General features: G+C 29.6%; 1 protein-coding gene across 1 annotated transcript in view; it reads left to right on the top strand.

Annotated features, from left to right (window-relative positions):
• The first annotated feature begins 3,056 nt into the window (after positions 1–3,056).
• Positions 3,057–10,022, top strand: part of LOC122269110 (LHFPL tetraspan subfamily member 7 protein) — a 140,988-nt gene continuing 134,022 nt past the window's right edge. The window contains exon 1 of the mRNA XM_043040722.3: positions 3,057–3,483. The gene's annotated coding sequence lies outside the window, so the exon portion shown is untranslated. The remainder of the gene's footprint in view (positions 3,484–10,022) is intronic.

Below are 10,022 nucleotides of genomic sequence, written 5' to 3'. Positions count from 1 at the left end.
CTTATCAATTCTGCCATGGTTGTTATGCTCATGTTTATATCCTTCACCAAATGTATGATATCTTCTACTAACCATGTTTGGTTTTTCCCGGTATAAGTTCCTATATGGTTGAGAAGCAATGAATTTAGTAGTTTGGTTATATTTCCTTGCATTCTCGTACTCATCTAACTTCTCAGCAAGTGTGTCAACTGAGCAAATTCTACTCCACTCATCAATAAAATGATTTTGTATGTCTCCAGGTACTCGTTCTTTTATCTGTTCGACAATGACAAGTTGTTTCAGGCTGTCGAAATCATTAATTTTTAGTCCCGAAACCCATTCGTTAAAATAGTTCGCCAATTCAAATCCAAAATCTCGCCAAGTGCTCTCAGCCGCTTTACAATGTCTCTTAAACTTTATTTTAAATGCTTCTGGGCTCAATTTAAACCTTTTCAATAACATACATTTTACATGTTTATAATCATTTGCTTTTTCTTCAGGCTCCCTTGCAATTAAATTCGCCATTTCTAGAGGCAATAATCCAACAAGATGCGTTACCCAATCTTCTTCTTTTATATGGACTCTTCGTGCTTGTCTTTCAAACAATATTAGATAAAAACTTATATCACCTTCTTTTGGATCAAAAGTACGCATTAATTTTTGCAATCCACCAGGTACATGTTCTCTTGTTTCTTCATTTCGAGAGCTGCTCGTCTCTCCTATAGTACCAGTATGTACCAATGAAGCTTCTATCTTCAACCTCTCCAATTCATATTCCTTTTCTTGCCGCTTTAATTCATCTTCCCTTTCCTGTTCTCGCCGCTTTAATTCACCTTCCCTTTCCTGTTCTCGCCTCTTTAATTCATCTTCCCTTTCCTGTTCTCGCCGCTTTAATTCGTCTTCCCTTTCCTGTTGCTTAATTTCATATTCTTGTCGCCTAATTTCATCTTCTTTTTGTTGGCGCTTTATTTCTTCTCTTCCACTAACTATTCTTTTTAATAATTCCTTCACAAACTCCTCTTCGTACTCCGTACTTGCCAATATAATCTTCTTTAATTCGGTAACTCTCATGTCTTCCGTTGCCGTTTCTCCTAACTCTTCCGCCAAACACTTCAAATCTACTTTTAAAGCTCTTCCTAAAAATGCCATTTTTCACCTACTACTTTCTAAACTGCACCTTCTTACAAAAAAAAATGCCACTTCCTAAACCAATTTCAAGACAATCTAAATAACTCACTATCTTCCATCAAACAACTTGAAATTCATAGAACAAACAACTACCAATCTTTTATTTCGAAATCCATTGGGGTTTCCCCGCACATTTGTCAGTCGTAACCTTTTACGAAAGAAATAACGCAAAATTCTACAAAAACTAATTCACCATTTTATTATTCTTTTTTCATCCATTCTTTTAAAACCAAAACAAGAAAAAATGATCATATCTATAATATCAAGCTTTTAGCTCGCAACATCAGAAAATGCGTGTTATTACATCACGTGACCCTGACAGTCTTTTTATAGCAAACAAATTTTTATAGGAAATTTTAATTTATTACAATTATATAATCTTACATTTTCAAGAAAAAAAAACTTGCTAAAAATTGCGCCTGATATACTTGCGCCAGCATTTAAAGCACTTTTTTTTACATTGCGCGGGAGTTGGCTAGTTAAAAACTTTTTTCATACTTTTGTTGTGATTACATTCGGTAACTACTGAGAGACGTTTAATTTGAATATTTTGAAAATCAAGAAAGATACAATTTTCTATTATACATTTTGAATGAAAGCTCTAAATAATAAGGTGTTTTCCACGAACGTTATTTTGTACTATTAAGCAAGATTTATCAAAATTGACACAGCATTATGGGGGGTCATACCCAAGGACAATATATTTTCTTTCGTATATTTTCTTCCTTATACCCTCACAGTTTTTTCAACAGACGATTATTGTAAGGGACTATCATTTGTTATTAAATTTTATTTTATGATACAAAAGGATATTTTTTGAAAACCCCTTACCATTCAGAGCTGTTTTTCAAAATTCACAGAACCTACTTCAGGAATGGCTTGGAAATTATTTAAATTTTCAAAGTGTTTAAATCAGATTTTTTTTCATAAGTACCTTTTTAAGATAGCGATTATAATAGACATCGTGTAAAAAAGTTCTTTTCTATCCTTCAATGATTTCTCTCCCATCTTGAAATAATCTCAAAACTTGTTTGACTTCTCAAGGAATGAAACTTTAAGGGAAAAATCTTAGTATTTTTCATTACCAAGTTAATCTATTTAACGAATTGCACTTCTTTCGAAAAAATATAAGCATTTTTCATTACCAAGATAATCTATTTAACGAATTGTACTCCTTCCAAGAAAATCTAAGTATTTATCGTTACCAAGAAAACCCATTTAACGAACTGCACTCCTTCCAAGAAAATCTAAGTACTTTTCAAATATTGAATTTTTATTTTCGTAATTAGATAACCATCATGACAACTTCTTACATCGACTTGAAATTTTTGAATTTTGAAAAAAAGTTGTTCGGAGGACAAAATTTGAGTTGCTTTTTAAAAATGTTTAAGGAATATAATATTTGAAAAAACTTTTTGTTGAAAAAACTAAATTCTACTTGTTCATTTTAATAAAGTTTCAAGTGGTAAATTCTAAAGATTCATTTTTAAAATCGTTCTTAAAAAGAGCCATGCGCAGAGTAATAGGTTAAATTTATAAAAAACAAAAATCGTTTGAAAATTGCCTTTACAGTTAACGATTCGCTTATGAATGCAGTAATTCATTCAATTCTTTGAAAAATGGTAAAGATTAGAATATTTAAAACAACTTTTGTCAAAAAAGAAATGCATTCTAACGATTTAAGATACATTTATAGAATAGTTCCTAAGGGGAATTATTAAAAATAATGAAATTAATGAAAAAAATATCGTTTGAAAGCTGCCTTCGCAGCAAAAGATTCATATATGAATGGAATAGTTCATCCTCTTCCTCATCTGACAAAGCCGCGAACTCTTAATGAAAAGCTGCACAGTTCGGTTCTTTCATCTTTTCCACATCATTGGCGAAACTGAGCATTCGTCGCCAAACTCTTCGAAGGCAACCTCGCCCTCAGGCGAAAACTGAAGGGATACGATGTCAGGATGGGTCAGTGTGAGGAATGAAGGAGTGTGGAATAAGAAGCTCTCGGGCATCTTTCTCAGCATCTTCTTCGTTTACACGTGCTTTGGGTGAGCGAGGCAGTTCGCGTTGTTTTTGACAGACTTTATTCGTTGACAAAACTGAAATAATGATACTATTTTGATGGGGTATTATTTAAAAATATCTTTGTATTAACGGTGAACATTTGTTCTATTTACGAAAGTTATGTAACCACGAATTTTTACGGAAAAACATTAATTTGGAAGTTGTATTTGCAGTTCTGGATTCGGAAAATCGTTAAAATAGTTAATGAAATTGCGGCAGGTATACTTTGGACAACAAGTTTATCAACAAACTGTAAGTTGAATTACGTTATATGTATGTTTTTTATTAACATTTATTTCTAATCTAAGTGTCGCAGATTTAGGCTGATTAAAATAAAATTATGAATTTGTTTCCTGCTTTTAAATATTTTAGACAATTTAAAAATGCAATAGTGAAATGAATTAATGATTCTGATCATAATTATTTTTTTAAGAAACTTTGAATGTTATACGTTTACTTATAGTCAAAGAAAAAATGTTTAGAGATTAATAAAACTTTTTTTTTCTGTAAATTTATGAAAATAATATTACAAAAATTTATTGTGAATTCATGCTTGACAATTTTCCAATCATGAAGTCTTGTTTTTTCAACGTAATTATTTATTATATTTTTGGATTAATTTTATATTTTACCTCCGTTTTTTAATCAAAAATCTTACTTTAATCTTAATCTTGATAGCTCAGCTTTTTGAACGTTCTTGTTTGAAATTCACAAATTGGAAAATATTGAAATTTTGAATAAATTTCAATGTAGTATTTTCTTTGAAATTATTTAAATAATTTTTTCATTAAAATAGTTTTTGTTTACTTTTTGAATGTATAATTGCATAAAAAACATTTCAATATAACTACCTTTAACGTAGGCTGTCGAAATAGTTCAATCTCTCTGTAAAAGTACTTTTAAACGAGAACAATCGATAGCATTAATCTTAATTTGGAACTTTCTAAAATATATATTCCAGTTTCAATTTATAGTTTTTTCATAAAATTGAATTCAATCGATTTAATTGAATTAATGTTTGCATGTAATAACCAAATTCAAAACAGATATTGAAACTAGAAATTCTTTCCGAGAAAATTTAATGTCTCATTTTTCACGAATTCCATAAAAATTTATAATATATTATGTTTGATTTTATGTTACGTATTTCTCTCAATTATTCAATGTCCCCGTACGTTATATTATAATCATTTCTACTCTTCCGTTTTCTTTTAAGAAATAATATTTTAAATTAAAATGTATATCAAGCAGTTGTTTAGTGCTTGATTTACAGTAAAGTATAAAGATCTATTACGTCAGCTTTTTCTTGAACAATCGATCTTAAATATTATTGAAAATCTAAGTGACTTTAAGTGGTGTCTCATTATTTAATTAGAAGAGGTACTATTTTATCGAAAGATTAAATTAATGAATTCATTTTTATTTTTTGAAGTTCTCAAGATTATGATAATTATTTTAGTTCAACTTTAAAAAATAAAATATTTTATAAAATTTTTGGAATTTGTGGTTAAATTTTAACTTTCAGACTAATGGATGAAGAAAATGAAATTTGAATTTTAAAATTATTGTAGTATTTTGGTTAACAGAATACTTATAGCAATAAAAAATTAATAAAAAGGGCAAAATCTATTTTAAAATAATTTTGTAAACATCAATATAAATTTATCGACACATGTTTACACTAAAACTCGTTTCATTGCTGTATGAACAATAAGAAAATTTATTATTTTTCTAATTTGAAAAATATACAGTTTAACATATCATATGGCAGCATGGCTGAAAAAAATATTTTCACAGCTTTTATACTTTGTATATGATATGCAATCTAAAATAAAACGATTGGTGTTAGAGTTGCAAAAAAGCAGGGCAATTTTTATTAAAATGAACTACCTTTATTTAAAAAAAAAAACACAGTCTTTATTGGCTTTTTTATATTTTATTATTCATTTATTACATACATATATTTTTATTTTCTTGATGACTATTTAATAAAAATAATATGAACAAAATATTTTATGATATTATGTCTAATATTGCAGCAAAATGGAATATTTTATTTGTTTTAACGCTAATGTGATGAAAAAAAACCAATATAAGTTACATAATGTTAATATTAAAAAATATTTTCATTTCTTTAAGTTGCAGAAATTTGAATTTAATTTCTTAAAATTAAACTTGGTATACAGAAATGCTGTGAACAATTTAATTTTTAATTTACATACATCATGTATTATTACTGATACTGAAACTAATACTACCGAAAATGTATATGTAGCAGTTTTGAGTTGTTGAACATACTACTCCTTTTATAAAATGTAACAGAAACAGAAAAATATAAGCTGAAAATTTCAGTAGTATTTACATATGTAATGTAGCTTAAACATAAAAAATACCTTTTTATTAATAATTTAATAAAGCAATAGTATTTTCTATTATTAGTTTTACGAATCAAAGTATAAAAAAAACTTTTTTATGTGCATTGTATTATCTCAATTAGTTAATTATTAGTTCTTAGTTATTATATGTTTTCAGTTAATAAAATACTTAAAGAAGTAGAATTGTATTTAATTAAACTGAGGATTGTAGTTTGTAACATCAAAACTAAAATTATATTTGCTCCAATTTAATTATTTGCTGCACAAAGTAACTTTGCCTTTAAGGACAATTTTCTACTCAAATGTTCTTTCTTTTTGAATGTTTACGAAGCTAATATTTATTTGTTACTTTTTCTTAGAGGTATTTATTCCATAAATAGATAAAATATAGTATTAATTAGTAAAGAAATTGTTGCTTCATACTTGCTACAGATTCAATCAGTTTTCACCCAATTCGTTCCTAACTTATTTTAACCTTGTTCTAATTCATCTTAACTTAACAATAAAAAATTTTTAAATAATTAGTTTTCAAAATTATTGCTACATTTTTTGCAAATTATGCATTTTCTGTAAAAGTGGGGATAATTTGTCCAAAATAATTCATACATTTAGTTTAAAATGCTGTAGCTCTATATTCTTCTAAACATATAATCATGCCACTGTAGCAATTAACAATTTTATACCCCTTTTATAAACTAGCATTTTTTTAAAAAATAAGTCATACATTTTGTTTAAAATGCTGTAGCTCTACATTCGTTTAAACATATAATCACGCCATTGTAGCAATTAACAATTTTATACCCCTTTTATAAACTAGCATTTTTTTTAAAAATAATTCATACATTTTGTTTAAAATGCTGTAGCTCTACATTCTTTTAAACATATAATCACGCCATTGTAGCAATTAACAATTTTATACCCCTTTTATAAACTAGCATTTTTTAAAAAAAATAATTCATACATTTTGTTTAAAATGCTTTAGCTCTACATTCTTTTAAACATATAATCACGCCATTGTAGCAATTAACAATTTTATACCCCTTTTATAAAATAGCATTTTTTTTAAAAATAATTCATACATTTTGTTTAAAATGCAGAAGCTCTACATTCTTCTAAACATGTAATCACGCCACTGTAACAATTAACAATTTTATACCCCTTTTATGAACTAACATTTTTTTTAAAAATAATTCATACATTTTGCTTAAAATGCTGTAGCTCTACATTCTTCTAAACATATAATCACGTCACTGTAGCAATTAATTATTTTATACCCTTTTTATGAACTAGCATTTTTTTTAAAAATAATTCATACATTTTGTTTAAAATGCTGTTGCTCTACATTCTTCCAAACATATAACCACGCCACTGTAGCAATTAGCAATTTTATACCCCTTTTTATAATCTAGCATTTTTTAAAACAATATTGGTTCTAATAAAAACGAACATTTCTTAACTTTAGCCGAGTTTTTTTTAAGTAGTTTAAACTAACATGAAAATGACTTGCTTTTTTGGCCTGGCTAAACTCTGACAGTCCTAAGTGCTGTTAGTCATTCCGGGGTCAAAAAACAAAAGTTTACATTTCCTAATAGTAGCTAGTACAACAAAGACAAACGGTAGGTACAGTGCGCTAAAAAAAAGAGAAACCTCCCTGAATAACTTTTGATCTAATGATAAGATTTTTACGTTCTAGGACTCAAGTGGGTGACATCAAATATGTTAATTAATTAGAGCAGACGGTAGTTTAAGTTTCGAAATCCCACACAGAAACGCACTTTCTCCGCATTACCATACTTTTTTTCCATGGATTTGGATTTCTGACTCATAAAATATAGGGGGTAGCCGCAATCTGGAAAATATGGCTCGTATAGTTTGGTCAGGATCTAAGTTTGGACTCTTTAATGTTAGTTTTACGTTTTGCGTATTTTGCCATATGTCGAGAACTTTTTTAGCAAATCGAAAAATTCTTGCCCATCATTGTAAAATTCATTTGTCCAAAAATTACCTTTTAGTAAATTTTTATTATTTTTCATTATTTTATTAAATAATAGCCGAAAAATTTTGCATTCAAAGGAATACAAAACTGAGATGGGCACAGTAGGCCTTGGCCCTCTATGGGCTGTCGAGCCAATGAGTTTAGTTTAGGAATACAATTTAATGTACTTAACATCATATTTTACATCATTTTAATGTACGTAACTTCATATTTTACATCATTTTAATGTACGCAACATCATATTTTACATCATTTTAATGTACATGACAAAATAAAAAATTTGAGAAAAATTGGATGAATTATTCCTCACAAATCTAATTTCAAAAATGTCGTATTGTTAAAATTCAATTTCTCATTAACTATTTGACCGAGTTCTCTCAAATTTTGCATTTTGTCATATAAAATTACGTACTTCAAAATGATGCAAGAAATCTTGTACCTTACAATTCAAAATTGGCCGACCAGCCTGTGTAGGGGGCAGGAAACTGTCCTTGAAGAAAGGTTCTGGGTTCGAATCCCGGGCAAGGCATGTATGTTTCTTTCTCTCTATCTGTGTTCCATGTCCTTTCTCCTTTGTGTGTGAATGTGACCCGCCCTTTAAACGGGTTGTGGTAGTGTGACGTGGGCGACGCTGCTCCACCGTCGTGGCTTCGCCACAGGTGCCCACTGGGTAACGAAAAGAGAGTTAGCAGTTCTGGTACTTTCTGTGGCCAATGAACAATAGTTCCAAGTGCCCGCCATTAAAAAAAATAATTCAAAATTGACTATAATTTAACAAAATATTAAAAAATTATGAATATTTGCTAAAAGATATTTTTGTAAGGAATTATCTTTGGACGAGCAAATTTTATAATTGTGTGCAAAAGATATTCGAACTGCTCTAGAGCACTCGAGATATGGCGAAATACGTAAAAAGTAAATTTAACATTAAAGCAGTCCAAACTTTGGATCTGTCTCCTGACCAAACTATGAGGACCTTATTTTCCAGATTTCGGCTGCCCTCTACTTGGTGAGTCAGAAATCCGAATTTATCGTAAAAAGATAAGTTTATTCAGAGAAAGTACGTTTTCATGTCTGATTTCGTAATTTAAAGTATCATTTGCAATAACTAATTAGTATAAGTCATATCCTCAGACTATTGAGTCCTAGAACGTAAAGATCCTATTATTAGATCAAAAGTTATTCAAATTTTTCCTTCTTATTTCTTTTGGCTCATTATACTTCTAATATACGAAAAAAATTGCGTGTCACATATAAAAACAAATTATCTTGGAGGGTATTTTCGAGCGAGTCGTCTTTTTCATATAATTTGAAAGTGAATTTTAAGAAAAATATTTTTGATTTGATACTAAATGTCTGCCGGCCAGGTGGCCGAGTCGTTAGCGTGCCTGACTGCGAAGTCAATGGCTGCGGGTTCGAATCCCGCTCTGGGCATGGATGTTTCTCTCTCTCTCTGTGTTGTGTTCTGATGTGTGAATGTGGCCCACCCTATGAACGGGTATTTGTGGCGTGGGTGATGTTGCTCGCCTCCGTGACTTTGGTTCACAGGTGCCCAACTGGGTAACAATTATAAATGAGCAACACTTCCGGCATCTTCTAAGGTGAAGAATGCCTGCCGTTATTTAAAAAAAATAGTAAATATCTTTATCGTCCTGTTCAAAGAGTACGTACAAAATAATTGTAATAAATGTATTATTTATGAAAATTTCACTTTTCATAACGTAAAACTGATCTTATCATTGACAGTTAATAGACTTTGAATTGTAAAAATAAAATAACAATTAAAAAATAATTCAGAGTCATTCAAAATCTGTACCTAAATTTCAAATCAACATTCTGAATGTAAAATTTATAGAATTTTGATGCTATTGACAAAAGAAATTCTATCTTTATTCCCTCATGCCACGGTACTATTTTAACAAGTTATTTTTAATGAAAATTTTCTGTTTTCTGCATCGCTTTCTTCGCTAACGATTTAGCAAATTTCAATGTTTAGAAAACATAAGCGTTCGATCCCTATCTATGCATCATTTTTTGAGAAGTGATCCTTTGAGGCGACCTAAGATTGTATCACAGCGATATCTAGTCGATGCGAATTCTACTCCTGATAAAAACCGACATCATTACTGACGTCATATTTCTTCTGTGGTTGTTGAATGGTAGGTTAGAATTCCCTGTCCATTGCGCTAACTTTGGCAGGTTTTCCTCTCCATAAAACACATGTTAGGTTTAGTTCCATCAAAAATCCACGACGAAGACTAGTTTTTCCCAATGTTTTCTAATATCGATGATCAACTCCTTAGCCATGTAATATTGAACCAAATCCAGAAGACGAGAAATTTTGGATCAAGCATTGGGACAATGCATTTTTGATGGAACTGATACACATCTGCATTGCATGGCGAAGAAACCCTCCCATG

This window comes from Parasteatoda tepidariorum, chromosome 8, assembly GCF_982258835.1.
Source record: "Parasteatoda tepidariorum strain Cologne lab strain chromosome 8, Ptep-v5.0, whole genome shotgun sequence".
NCBI lineage: Eukaryota > Metazoa > Arthropoda > Arachnida > Araneae > Theridiidae > Parasteatoda > Parasteatoda tepidariorum.
Note: the sequence above shows the minus strand (reverse complement) of the source record. Positions and strands in the feature narration are given on the sequence as shown.